A 14447-nucleotide genomic window follows, 5' to 3' on the forward strand; every position below is an offset into this window, starting at 1 on the left:
CGTGTTCCTTGAAGGAACACAAACAGAGGATGTCTACATGGAGCAACCTCTAGGTTTTGTTGACTTCGACAATCCCTCATTTGTCTGTTGTCTAAAGAAGGCAATCTACGGACTACAACAAGCACCTTGGGCCTGGAATACTGAGCTTAGAAACTATCTCCTCTCTGTTGGGTTTCAAAATTTTCTTGCAGATACTTTTCTGTTCACCTTGTGTCATGGGTCTATCTCGGTGTATATGCTTGTGTATGTCGATGATAATTTAGTTACATGCAATGATGAGAACACGTTTTAGAAAATTTTCCAACAACTATCTGCTTGTTTCTCAATCAAAGATCCAAAAGATTTGGACCTTTTTTTTTAGGATTGAGGTACATCTGACTTCTGCTGGAGTTCACCTCTCCCAAACGAAATACATCATCAATGTTCATCAGAAACACGTCATGACAGAAGCTAAACCAGTGAAAACTCCTATGACGTCATATCCTAAGCTCACTATGTCCTCTGGAACACAGTTGTCTGACCCCACTTCATATCGCCAACTAGTTGGTAGTCTTCAATACCTAGATTTCTGAGGCTGGATATCTCTTATGCAGTGAATCGATTGTCTCAGTTCATGCATAGACCAACTGATCTTCACCTTCAAGAAAAGAAACGAGTTCTACGGTATCTCACATATACACCAACTCATGGTGTTTTCTTCTCTGCAACTAACTCCCTCACAGTGCATGCCTTCTCCAACACGGACTGGGCTGGTGACTCTGATGATTACATCTCCACCAACGCATTTAGCATCTACATGGGCAGCCATCCAATATCTTGGTCACCAAAGAAACAGAAAAGTGTTGCAAGGTCTTCAACGTAGGATGAGTACAGGTTGGTAGCAAACACTGCTTCTGAACTGTCTTGGATATGCAATATTCTAACCGAATTGTGCATCACACTATCAACAACTCCTGTTATTTACTACGATAACGTGGGCGCGGCGTTTCTTTGTGCAAATCCAGTATTTCACTCGTGAGTGAAGCATGTTTCCTTGGAATATCATTTTATACGAGGTTAAGTACAGAATTTGGAAACTAAGAGTGGCGCACGTTATAACTCGGGATCAGCTTGCAGACACTTCGACTAAACCACTAGCTCGAAGCCGATTTATGGAGTTACGTGACAAGGTCAACAGCCCCTTCATCTTGTGGGGTGTCAAGGATACGATAATATCCCGATCGTAGCTCTAGAATATCTTTCGTATATTACACTTATGGAATGTATAGTTAATGTCTAGACCTAGCACTACCTACGGTTTCTGTATAAATACTTGTACATACCTTTTCCATAATAATAAGACACCACTTCTATACCTATTTGGAATAATGGGTTTACTTCATTTTTGACAGAAGTTAAACACATAAGACCCTTTATATGTTCATTGATTAAAACTCTTGTGAATTAGCCCAATGTTTTCCTCTTTGGCTCTATTTTGCAGAAATTGATTGGAGAAAGTAACAGCTTTTGTTCTTCTTGTTGTTATTGTCGGTTTTGGTTGTGTCCAGTTAAACTCAAAAGTACAACTGATAATGAAAATTTTTATTACTTTTCACTATTCACAGGTATAGCTGTATATTTACAACTATTTCATTGTAGTATAAGAATAAGAGGTCTCAACTATTTTTGGGAAGTCTACATCGCTAAAAATGCAAATGTATCACTTAACTCAATCTAAATAAGATGATTCGCGGATTAAACTACTAACTGTAGGCAAACTATCACTAATCAGACAAATCAAACAAGAAACCAAAGCAATAAACACATTTTCTAATAGCTACTAAACGTCTTGGACAACAATTTCCATGAGCTAAACATACAAATCACATTATGAGATTTTTTCAACCAACATTTTAGCAAACACCTTTCGGGCATGAAACACCCTATAGTCTAAATCAACTTAATTAAAGTTAAACTAGCATTACAAATATTTCATAAGTAAATTCATAAGTAATCAATAATGTAAATTGATGATAGGAGTTTCAAGGCTCCTAATTAAATGTTGTAGAATAAAGGATGTCAAACCAGTTCTAAGTGATTCTAAAGCAAAGGGAATGCAAGACCATGCTTAATCTAAGTGCTATCAATTGGTGAGATGATTTTTGAACTAGAATGATACTAAAATGCAATAAAGGACAAAGCTTTCTTTCTTATTAGATAAGAGAACTCATGGGCTAAAGGAATTGATCTTGGGTGATCAAGTTTCAATCTAAAGATGTTAACTTTCAACCAATCTATCTACCTTAGACTTAGACACCATCCTAAACAAACTCTATCTCTAGATGAATGTTCATTTACTAAGATAACTCAAGCATCAAATCTCTTTGGTTGAATATTATCTAAGCAATCATTAATATCAAGTCCCATATCCATCTTAACACCTTTAACAACAAATTTCTTTGGTAAATAATGTTAAAAGCTTAGGAGAGTTGGTTCAAGCATTTCATCAAACACCTTTCAGACATGAAATGCCTAGAGCTCAACTTTAGAGAGGCCAACTCTAGAGTTGCATTAAAAGCACTCTACTAGCAAGGAACAAGATGAATCTATACTAAAACACCTTAGATCTAGCTTAATCACCCCTAGTCTCCCTAACCCATGAATCCAAAGATGACTACTCACTACTTTTCATGATGAGCCCAAGAATCAATGATGATTTGGTGCTAATCATGATTAGTGATCCCAATAATCAAACAATCACAAGAGAAAATGATCAAGATAAGATCTTTCACCTAAAAGTTCTTTGTGATTAGATAGAGAAAACAAGATAAGATCCCCTCTTGGGATTACAAAAGTATTTATATGTCTTTGGTAAACCTAATGGTTTCCATTAAAAAGTCTAAAAAGCCCTTGAAAACATTAAAATTCGACTAAGGTAAAGTCTCGACTCGGGTCAAGACGATCAGCACCAACCCGCGTGGCCTTCCCCGCGTTGGCCCTTCGACGACATTCCTTCTTCATGCGAGCAGGTAAGGGTCCCCGCGCTGCTTCACCGGCGTGACTCCTCGAACAAAGCTCTTCGGCAACGCGGGTAAGGGAAGATGGAGATCACCCGCGTTGTCGTCCCTGCGTGAAGACGTCGACAATCCTTCTAGCTCGTGCGAGCGGGTAGTCGTCCCCGTGTGCCTCTTCCCGCGTGGCTCCTCCGATTTGGTCTTTCCGTGACACGGGTAAAAGGACTCGGGGTGTTGCAACCCGCGTGAGACTGGCGTTGATGTTGCTTTCGGCGCGAGAGGGTACTACTTCCCGAGTTGCTCAACCCGCGTGGAGTTCTTCATTTCTTCTTCTCGACATCTCGACGCGGCTAAACTAACCCGCAGTGGTTCTCCCCGAGTTGAACTGGCTTGAACTCGAACTAACTTCATTTTCATCTTTTCTTTAACTCCCATGCCTCTAAACACATCCAATCATTCCATAGGTCACTCTAATACCTGATTAAGACATATGAATGTAAAATGGATCCTAAAGATGCTAAACTCTTAATCTATATGATCATTATGTACAAAATGGAAGCTTAAAACAATGCAAATATGCAAGATATCAACTCCCCCAAACTTGTTCTTTACTTGTCCTCAAGTGACTTTGCAAGAACTCAGAAGGGAAAGAGGTTTGAAGGTGGGAACTCATAGCCAAAAGTAACACTTCCTAGTACTCAACTTAACATCCTAAAGAAACATAGCAAATAGCATGAGCAACTCCCTATTCAGCTCTAGCTTCTCTAGGCCTATCAATACTCCTTATGCCTCTACACAAGTTGCAATACTCATCAACCAACAAGTTCTTTAAACCAGCTCTCACATTGATTTACATACACACACATGGTGAGTTCTCACAAATGGGCACATGATCTCAATCATTTGGCTAGTTAAGTATGGTCTAGTATGAAATAAGAGAGAAGGGTTCAAATGTCATCATTTCAAGGTGGCTATCACTCAAAAACAAGGATCTTGATCATTATGCAAAATTTATTTAAGATTAGAAGCAACTCATGCATACATAGATTCATTCTCAACATACTACCCCCTTTTGTTATAAGTAATCTCAACTTTTACCCCTTTTTATCATCATCTTAAAATCAAAGCAAACCCCTCACATCACTCACCCAATGAACAGCTCTCTTTTTCTTTTGACTCAACTACTAGGGATTTTAATTCACTCTTTACAAACTCTAACTCTTTTTCATTCCCTTCCCCAACTTCTCTTTGATTTTTCTCTTTTTTATTTTTATTTTTATTTTTATTTTTTTTTTTATTAGGGAGAAGGTTCTTTGTTGCATAATCAAGAGCTTCATATTTTCTTTATCCCTAGAGTTTTCATTTCTATTTAATCTCTTTTGCTCATCTCTCTCATCTTTCTCACTCTCCAAAACCCAAGTTATTAACATTTAGAACACACAAACCCCTCTCACCATCCCCAAATGCTAGCTCATTTTGCTAGCAAGAGATGCGAACAAATCTATGTCGCCTCCAATTCTCTCAAGATTTTGCACATGACAAACTATCAAAAGAGGCCTCACTCATGCAATTAAATGTTTGGTCTCAAAGAATGGCTAGGGTTGTAGGGTATGGAGTGCCATTTGGGTTAACAAAGATTGGTATATAAAGGAATAAGATAACCCAAATGTGTATGAGATCCATGATCAAGTATGCAAACGCCCACATCTAAGAGAGATTAAGTTCATTCAAGCCAAGTTTGGGTTGGAGCTGATCTCAAGAACAATGCAAACATCAAGCAAGCAAACAAGTTTCAAGAAGAGTTTTCAAGGCTTGAAGCGTGCAAGGTTTTCAAGAGATGCTTAAGCTACTTGATATGTTTAACTAGGATGTCATTTTGAGTTCTAGACAAGGGTTCTTTGCAAGGCATTTTAAATCATTGTTCCCAATGCAAGTGAATGCAACCTATATGTTCTAGACTCAATCCTAAAAGTGCAAGTGATGCAACTACATGTTTTATTTTCTTATATATATATTTTTTTTATATGCATATATGTATGTACAATGCAATGCATGAGACTCAAATCATCAAAGAAAACGTGATCAAATACTTGATACCTCCCCCAAACTTAGTTCACACAGTCTCTGTGTTAGGAAGTTGAAGGAGATATCGAAAAGAGAAATAAATGCAAAGAAAAACTGGTATATACAATGGGCAGTGGTAGAGTACCTCTCTATGAAGCGTGGGAGGAGGCCGATGCCTCATCCTCGGTGTCAGCTTCCTCATCTGTAGAGGCAAGGGATGGAGATTTGTTTCCTGAGTCAGGCTGTTGAGCTGGTGGGTTTCTCTTCTGGCGGAGCAGCTCTTTCTCGGTGGCGGGAAGTCTGAGTGCTAAAGGACCAATTGAAGGCTGAGGCTGGGGGGTAAGGAAGTCAAAGTCTGATGATGAACATCCCGCTACAGCTCCTCTAGTCAGTATATCAGCTACCTTCTTCATGAACTGAGCTGAAGCTTCTGTTTGCCTCTTCACAGTCTTACTCAACGCCTTACACTTGTCTTTGAGCTTGAAGATTGTTCTGTCCTGAGCTTTGTTCCATCGTTGGAGTTTGCTGATATGCTCATGAGCCTGGCGAAGGGGTCCATGGGGAAGAGCTCCCGGATGCTGCTCAAAGTAGTAACGAGGAGGACCATAGAGGAGCTCGGAGTTTAGACCGAAAGCTTCTTCTTGGAACACACCACATTTATCTGCTGTCTTCTTCCTCTTGGGAGATCGTATGGGGCCTAAAGGACCATGGGGACCAAGGAAGTGCTCACTCCCCATATCAAAGCTAATAGCTCCAGGCCTAGTCAAGCTTGTTAGGGCGGTGTTTGGGAGAAGCACTTCAACCTCTCGTGTAGACTGTATGTAAGAGCAGACGCAAGTTCCATTGAACCTTCCACTGAAGTACTGAGCTTTCTTCAAGTAGCTTCCGTGTAAGAGGGCGGGACCAGTTGGATCATCTTCTAAGGGTATATCCTTGAACCGAAGCAATGGGGTTATCAAACCACCAATGCCAACCTGAGGCTCCGAGTCACTTGTTGTCCAAGCCCATTCCTTGTAGTGGACGAGGCGCTTCACAAAGAATCCCACCATTTCAAAGTTCTCGTAGAAATCAGTATCGACAAAAGGCAACTGAGAAGGATGAGCATAATGCTGAACGGTTTGGTGAAGAAGTTGTAGCTCTTCATCATTAACAGTGCCTGGTTCCTTTCTTGGAAAGATGGTGTGGACAATTAACCGGTGGAGGTAGCGCACTGAAGGGTGGCGAATGGAAGCATTCTTGTCACGGCTCGGCTTGCGAGTCTTCCCCGCCAACACCTTCCAAACCATTCTAGCAATGCTCTCCTCTCTAGGGGCATCATATAGGATAGGGATGGATGATTCCTCCAAATCCTGAAGACCAAGGGCTTGTCCAATCTCCTTGAAGGTCATGTTGTAAACCTTCACATGGATCTTGAACTTGATCTTTCCCCATCCTTGCCTCACATGTTTGGCGGTGTGAAAAGTAGCCACCAATGATGACAAGAACTGACAAGACTCATCTTCGTAGGTAGGATAGGCCATAGTGAAGAAGCTTTGCATGTTCATGTGCTCCAACATTTGCTTGATGTCGTCACCTATGTCCAACTCTTCCATGGTCTTGATATCTGCAAATCGAGTTGGAGGCCACAATACACCATTCTTCAAATGCCCATATAGCTCATCTTCAGTTGGTGTCTTGGTTCTATCCCTCTCAGTGTCGACCTTCTTCCCCTTAGACACTTTGGCTCGCTTGTGCGGGGTTTGGTCTTCTTCAGTGATGTCTTCATTCTCCTCCTCTTGGGGAAGAGCTACCCCCTTGCCTTTCAGTTCCTTTGACCTTTTGGAGTGGGCTGACCTTCTACCACCAGCATCCACATTCTCAGCTGTGGCGACTTGCTTGCCTTCTCTCTTCTTTGCAGCCAATACTTGCTGCCTAGAAGTTCCTCCCGGCGTAGATACTGAGGATAGAGACTTCCCATGTCTAGCAGTCTCTTGCCTTGCAAGCTCTTGTTTCTCGGCTTCCATTTTATGTTGGTCCTTTCTCCCCATTTGTACCTAAAAATTTCAAACTGAGTGGGTTAGACCCGAGTGACGCGGGTAGAAGGGGACACCAGGACCCGCGTTGCGCTCCCTGCGTGACATTGTCTTCGATCGCGTTCGTCGTGCGAGCGGGAAGAGCAACCCGCATGACTCCACCCCGCGTCAAGCCATCGACGAAGCGACGCGGGTAAGGCAACCCGCGTGGGCTAACCCGCGTCGGAACGTCATATCCAACCAAGCTCGTGCGAATGGGTAGAGGAAACCGCGTGGGATCTCCCCGCGTGATATTCATCCATCCCACCCCTTTTTTTTTTTTTTTTTTTTAGTATGTACAAGGATAGACATGGGACTTCCTCCCAAGTGAGCTTGTTTTATGTCACTAGCTTGACTTTGCTTCCTTTTGGCTAGGCGGTGATGGGGTCGGAGAGTGAAACCGAGATTCTTTTCTCCTCTATTGTGGTTCCCATGTAGAGCTTAACTCTTTGTCCATTGACTGTAAAGTCTCCACCATTCTTATCCCATAACACAATTGCCCCATATGGCCTAACTTCTTTGATCTTGAAAGGACCGGACCATCTGGACTTGAGTTTCCCGGGAAACAACTTCAGTCTAGAGTTGTAGAGAAGCACTTGATCTCCAGCACTGAACTCTCTCTTCAAGATCTTCTTGTCATGAAAAGCTTTGGTTTTCTCCTTGTAAATCTTTGAGTTCTCAAAAGCATCCAGTCTAATCTCATCAAGCTCATTGAGTTGGAGAAATCTCTTCTCCTTGGCACTCTTGATGTCAAAGTTCAGTAACTTAACAGCCCATAATGCCTTGTATTCAAGCTCAACTGGTAGATGACAAGCCTTTCCATACACAAGGTTGAAAGGTGTGTTTCCTAAAGGGGTTTTGTAAGCTGTCCTACAAATCCAAAGTGCATCATCTAGCTTGATAGACCAGTCTTTCCTTGTAGTCCCCACAGTTTTCTCCAAAATAGACTTTATTTCTCTGTTGGAGATCTCAACTTGACCACTTGTCTGAGGATGGTAGGGAGTTGCAACCTTATGCTTCACATCATTCTTCTTGAGAAGACTTTCAAACAGTTTGTTGATGAAGTGGGAGCCTCCATCACTGATGACAACTCTTGGAACTCCAAACCTTGGAAAGATGGTGCTTTTGAACATCTTGATCACCACTCTAGCATCATTGGTAGGACTTGCTACAGCTTCTACCCATTTGGAGACATAGTCAACAGCTACAAGAATGTATTTGTTGCCAAAAGATGATGGGAATGGTCCCATGAAATCAATACCCCACACATCAAACACCTCTACTTCTAGAATTGGGTTTTGAGGCATCTCATTCCTTTTGGTGATGTTCCCTCTTCTTTGGCATGAATCACACCTAGAGACAAAGTCTTGAGTGTCCTTGAACATATGAGGCCACCAAAACCCAGCTTGTAACATCTTTGAGACAGTCTTGAAAGTAGCGAAATGACCTCCATAAGATGATCCATGACAGTGTGTGAGAATCCCTTCGACTTCTTCTTCAGCTACTACTCTTCTATAGAGTTGATCTCTACAAAGGATGTAGAGGTAAGGCTCATCCCAATAGTATCTCTTCACATCTTTGTAGAACTTCTTCTTGGCATATCCGTCAAGACCAATTGGCTCTCTTCCACAAGCTAAGTAGTTCATCAGATCAGCATACCAAGGACCTTTCTCTTCAGTTGCCTTCACCTCTTCAAGCTTCTTTCCAGTTTCACAAACCGCTACCACTGCTCCAATTGCCATGATCTGTTCCTCTGTAAGCCCTTCATCAATAGGGATCCCACTATCAATCTTCAGTCTAGACAAGTGATCAGCTACACCATTCTCGACTCATGGCTTGTCTCTGATCTCAAGGTCAAACTCTTGTAGCAGCAAGATCCACCTCAACAGTCTTGGCTTAGCATCCTTCTTGGCCATGAGATGTCTCGACGCAGCATGATCAGTGTAGACTATGACTTTTGACCCAACCAAGTAGCTTCTGAACTTCTCAAAGGCGTAGACAATGGCTAGCAGCTCCTTCTCAGTTGTAGCATACTTCATTTAAGCTTCATCAAGAGTTTTACTCGCATAGTAGATCACATGAGTTTTCTTGTCCTTCTTTTGACCAAGAATAGCTCCCACAGCATAGTCACTAGCATCACACATGATCTCAAAGGGGAGATCCCAATCTGGTGGCTGGACAATGGGGGCACTAACCAGCTTGTCTTTCAACTTCTCGAATGCTTCCAGACATTCCTAATCAAAGTTGAATGCAGCTTCCTTGCATAAAAGCTTAGTCATTGGCCTTGCTATCATTGAGAAGTCTTGGATGAATCTTCTATAGAATCCAGCATGACCAAGGAAGCTTCTAATGTCCTTAACCGTCTTTGGTGGAGATAATCCAATCATCACTTCGATCTTGGCCTTGTCTACCTCAATCCCCCTTTCTGAAATCTTGTGTCCAAGCACAATCCCTTCCTTAACCATGAAGTGACATTTCTCCCAATTCAGCACAAGGTTTGTCTCTTCACATCTCTTGAGGACCCTGCTAAGATTGGACAAACAAGCAGAAAACGAAGATCCGTAGGCAGAGAAGTCATCCATAAATACCTCAACAACATCTTCTATAAGATCAGAGAAAATAGACATCATGCATCTTTGGAAAGTGGCTGGAGCATTACATTGCCCAAATGGCATCCTTTGATAAGAAAAGGTACCATAAGGGCATGTGAAAGTCGTTTTCTCTTGATCATTTGGATGTATGGGGATTTGGAAGAACCCTGAATACCCATCAAGAAAACAATAATAGGGATGATTTGCAAGTCTCTCAAGCATTTGATCAATGAATGGCAATGGAAAATGATCTTTTCTAGATGCTGAGTTAAGTTTTCGATAATCTATGCACATCCTATGTCCTGTTATTGTTCTTGTTGGTATTAGTTCATCCTTATCATTTTTGACCACAGTAATTCCTCCCTTCTTTGGGACAACATGCACAGGAGACACCCATTTGCTATCTGAAACAGGATATATTACTCCTTCATCTAAGAGTTTCAGAATATCTTTCTTAACAACATTTTTCAAGTTGGGATTCAACCTTCTTTGATGTTCTATAGAAGTCATAGATTCATCCTCTAGATGTATCCTATGCATGCATAAAGAAGGTTATATCCCTTTAATATCCTCTAGTGAGTAGCCTATTACCTTTCTATACTTTTTAAGTTCATTCAAAAGTTTAGACAATTCATCTTCGCTAAGCTCACTACTCACTATGACAGGGTAAGTTTCATTAGGGCCAAGGAAAGCGTACCTTACACCTTGGGGAAGAGGTTTAAGCTCCACTTTTGGTGCCTTGAGTTCACTCCAATCATCCTCTTGGAGGTTCTCTTGTTGAGTGGCCGAGGAAGCATGGTGAGCCTCATATGTAAGCTCCTCATTCTGACCTTCACCACTAATCCCCTTGTGAGAATCCAGCATTTTCACATAGGCATCACTTTCCTTGTTCTCAATCACTTGAACTTCTCTCTCAATTGTTAAAGCATGTTGTAGAGAGTCTTCAAGTGCCAATTCTTCTAGAAGCTCATCAGCTAGAGCATCCATTTCATCAATGTAGAAAACTTGGTTCTGGATGGTTGGCTTCTTCATCACTTCATTCATGTCAAAGTGGAGAATGTTCCCTTGTCCAAGATGAAGATCAATCTTTCCTTGTCTAACATTCACAATAGCTCCTGCTCTGGCTAAGAATGGTCTTCCAAGGATCAAAAGGTCTTGGGCTTCCTCCCCCATCTCCAACACAACAAAATCAGTAGGGATCTCAAAGTTACCAACCATCAGGGGAAGGTCTTCTAAAATACCAACAGGAATCTTCACTGATATATCAGCCAACACCAAAGAGAGTTTACACTTCTTGTATTGAGTAAATCCAAGCTTCTTTGCAATAGACAAAGGCATCAAGCTGACAATAGCCCCAAGATCGCAAAGACACCGTTCAAATACCATGGGTCCTAGAGCACAAGGTAAGGTGAAACATCCTGGATCCACTAGCTTCCTTGGAACATCTAACCTCTGGATAATGGCGCTGCACTCGTGGGTAAGGATCATCATGCCCTCCATCTATTTCTTCTTTGCAGCTACAGCATCTTTCAAGAATTTGCTGTATTGAGGAACCAGCATAAAAGCATCAATGATGGCCATTGTGACCTGAACTTCACTCATTTGTTTCTCAAAGAGTGCCTTGTACTTCTCCAATAGCTGTCTTTTGAATCTTCCAGGGAATGGTAGCTTTGGCTCATAGGGAGGAGGAACAAAAGAGGAGTCATTTGTTGGAGTAGCAGTTTCACCATGTTTCACTGTCCTTTTCTCTTCTCCAACCTTTCCTTTACCCTTAGCTTCAACAATCTTTTCTAGAATTTCTTCATCAACCTTCTCATCTACAATCACCACTTCATCATCAATGTTGATAGCTACCTCCCCACCTTGCTTTTCACCATCCTTGGTGAGAATTCTTGGAGATAACTGTTTACCACTCCGTAGGGTGATTGCTTTCATAGTTTCCTAGGGATTTTGCTCTGGCTTTCCAGGTAATGCCCCTTGTTGGCGACTTGGTTGAGAATTCATTGAAGCAAACTGGTTCTCCAAATGTCTGATCTTGTTGTTGAGCTCATTGTAGCTTCCATCAATCTTGGAGTGAATGTTCTTGAACTCATACCCCATTGTTTTCTCATTCTTTGCCTGAAAATCCAAGAGTTTCTTGAACATTGCATCCACACTTGTATCTGAAGCTGGAGCTTGGGAAGAACTTCCTTGAGCCTGAGTAGACTGATTGTTGTTATTGTTGAAACCAGGAGGGTTGTTTTGTCTAGGTTGATATCTCCCTTGCTGAGTGTTTTGCTTATGTTGGTATCCTCCTTGCTGGTTGTTAGAGTAGGACCTTTGTTGGTAGTTGTTGTACTGAAAGTTATGCTCCTTCCTGTACCAAGAACCATTGTTGTTGATGAAGCACAGCTCTTCTTGGCCTTCCAAACCATCAAACTCATTGATCTTGGGAGGAACCTCTTGATTAGGACCACCCACAAAGTTCATCTGCTCTTGCTTAGCTTGGTTGGAAAGAAGCAAGTCCATCTTCTCTTGCAAGGACTTGATCTCTTTCTTTGTATGTTGATCATCACTTCTGTTGACCCTATCATGCTCCTCACTGTAGACCGAGTCACTCTTAGCCATGTTCTCTACCAGTTCCTCTGCCTCTTCCTCGGTTCTCCCCAAGAAGAAACCATTGCTAGCAGTGTCAAGCCTGTTTCTGCACTGTGGTAGAGCTCTTCTGTAGAAGGTGCTAAGCAAACTCTCCTTGCTGAAACCATGATGAAGGCATTGAGACCAATAGCCCTTGAACCTCTCCCATGCTTCACTGAAACTCTCTAGACCTTTCTGTTGAAACCCAGAGATTTCGTTCCTGATCTTAGCTGTCCTTGAAGTAGAGAAGAACTTGTCTAGGAAAGCTCTCTTACACTCTTTTCAAGTGGTGACAGTGTCACTTGGAAGAGTCTTCTCCCATTGGTGTGCCTTGTCTCTCAAAGAAAAAGGGAACAGCTTCAACTTGAAGGCATCTTTAGAAACACCATTTGTCTTGGACAAGACACAATACTTATCAAACTTGTACAAGTGATCAAAAGGGTCTTCAGCAGCAAGACCATGATACTTGTTGTTCTCAATGGTGTTGAGCAGCCCTGACTTGATCTCGAAGTTGTTGTTCTCCACTGGTGGTGCTCTGATTCCTAACCTATGACCATTAATGTGAGGTTGATCATAGGCTCCAATGGCGCGAGCTTGGCGCGGTGAATGTTGTGGCTGGCGCTGTGGTCGAAGGTGATCAGCTCTTGGATCAATGCCTCCTTGGGCATCACCATCTTGAGGCAGATTCTCCATATCAAACCCCAACCTTTGCAAATGAGCTTGTTGCTCTACTTCTCTTCTCTGTCTTGCAATCTCCCTCTCAAGTGCTCTAATGTCTTCAACTCTTGGAACTAGGTTTGTTGGACCTCTACTCCTTGTGTTCATACACCTGAAATCCAAAGGGAGAAAAAAGAAAGAAAAGCAATAACACAATTAAACAAAAATTGACTTAGTCTCAAGCAAATGACTAAATCCCAATGTCACAATCAACTTAGAATTTGGCAACGGCGCCAATTTGGTGATAGGAGTTTCAAGGCTCCTAATCAAATGTTGTAGAATAAAGGATGTCAAACCAGTTCTAAGTGATTCTAAAGCAAAGAGAATGCAAGACCATGCTTAATCAAAGTGCTATCAATTGGTGAGATGATTTTTGAACTAGAATGATACTAAAATGCAATAAAGGACAAAGCTTTCTTTCTTATTAGATAAGAGAACTCATGGGCTAAAGGAATTGACCTTGGGTGATCAAGTTTCAATCTAAAGATGTTAACTTTCAACCAATCTATCTACCTTAGACCTAGACACCATCCTAAACAAACTATATCTCTAGATGAATGTTCATTTACTAAGATAACTCAAGCATCAAATCTCTTTGGTTGAATGTTATCTAAGTAATCATTAATCTTAACTCTACTAGCCATCTTAACACCTTTAACAACAAATCTCTTTGGTAAATAATGTTAAAAACTTAGGAGAGTTGGTTCAGGAATTTCATCAAACACCTTTCAGGCATGAAATGCCTAGAGCTCAACTTTAGAGAGGCCAACTCTAGAGTTGCATTAAAAACACTCTACTAGCAAGGAACAAGATGGATCTATACTAAAACACCTTAGATCTAGCTTAATCACCCTTAGTCTCCCTAACCCATGAATCCAAAGATGACTACTCACTACTCTTCATGATGAGCCCAAGAATCAATGATGATTTGGTGCTAATCATGATTAGTGATCCCAATAATCAAACAATCACAAGAGAAAATGATCAAGATAAGATCTTTCACCTAAAAGTTCTTTGTGATTAGATAGAAAAACAAGATAAGATCCCCTCTTGGGATTACAAAAGTATTTATATGTCTTTGGTAAACCTAATGGTTTCCATTAAAAAGTCTAAAAACCCTTGAAAACATTAAAATTCGACTAAGGTAAAGTCTCGACTCGGGTCAAGACGATCGGCACCAACCCGCGTGGCCTTCCCCGCATTGGACCTTCGACGCCATTCCTTCATCATGCGAGCAGGTAAGGGTCCCCGCGCTACTTCACCCGCGTGACTCCTCGAACAAAGCTCTTCGGCAACGCGGGTAAGGGAAGATGGAGATCACCCGCGTCGTAGTCACCGCGTGAAGACATCGACAATCCTTCTAGCTCATGCGAGCGGGTAGTCGTCCCCGCGTGCCTCTTCCCGCGTGGCTCCTC

General features: G+C 41.7%; 1 non-coding gene across 1 annotated transcript; it reads left to right on the forward strand.

Moving 5' to 3' along the window:
• Positions 1-12436: 12436 nt before the first annotated feature.
• LOC125592253 lies at positions 12437-12543 on the forward strand. The gene has a single exon (XR_007328091.1). It is a non-coding gene; the product is annotated as a small nucleolar RNA R71 (small nucleolar RNA).
• The last annotated feature ends 1904 nt before the right edge of the window (positions 12544-14447 follow it).

This window comes from Brassica napus, chromosome C8 (assembly GCF_020379485.1).
Source record: "Brassica napus cultivar Da-Ae chromosome C8, Da-Ae, whole genome shotgun sequence".
In the NCBI taxonomy this organism is placed as follows: domain Eukaryota; kingdom Viridiplantae; phylum Streptophyta; class Magnoliopsida; order Brassicales; family Brassicaceae; genus Brassica; species Brassica napus.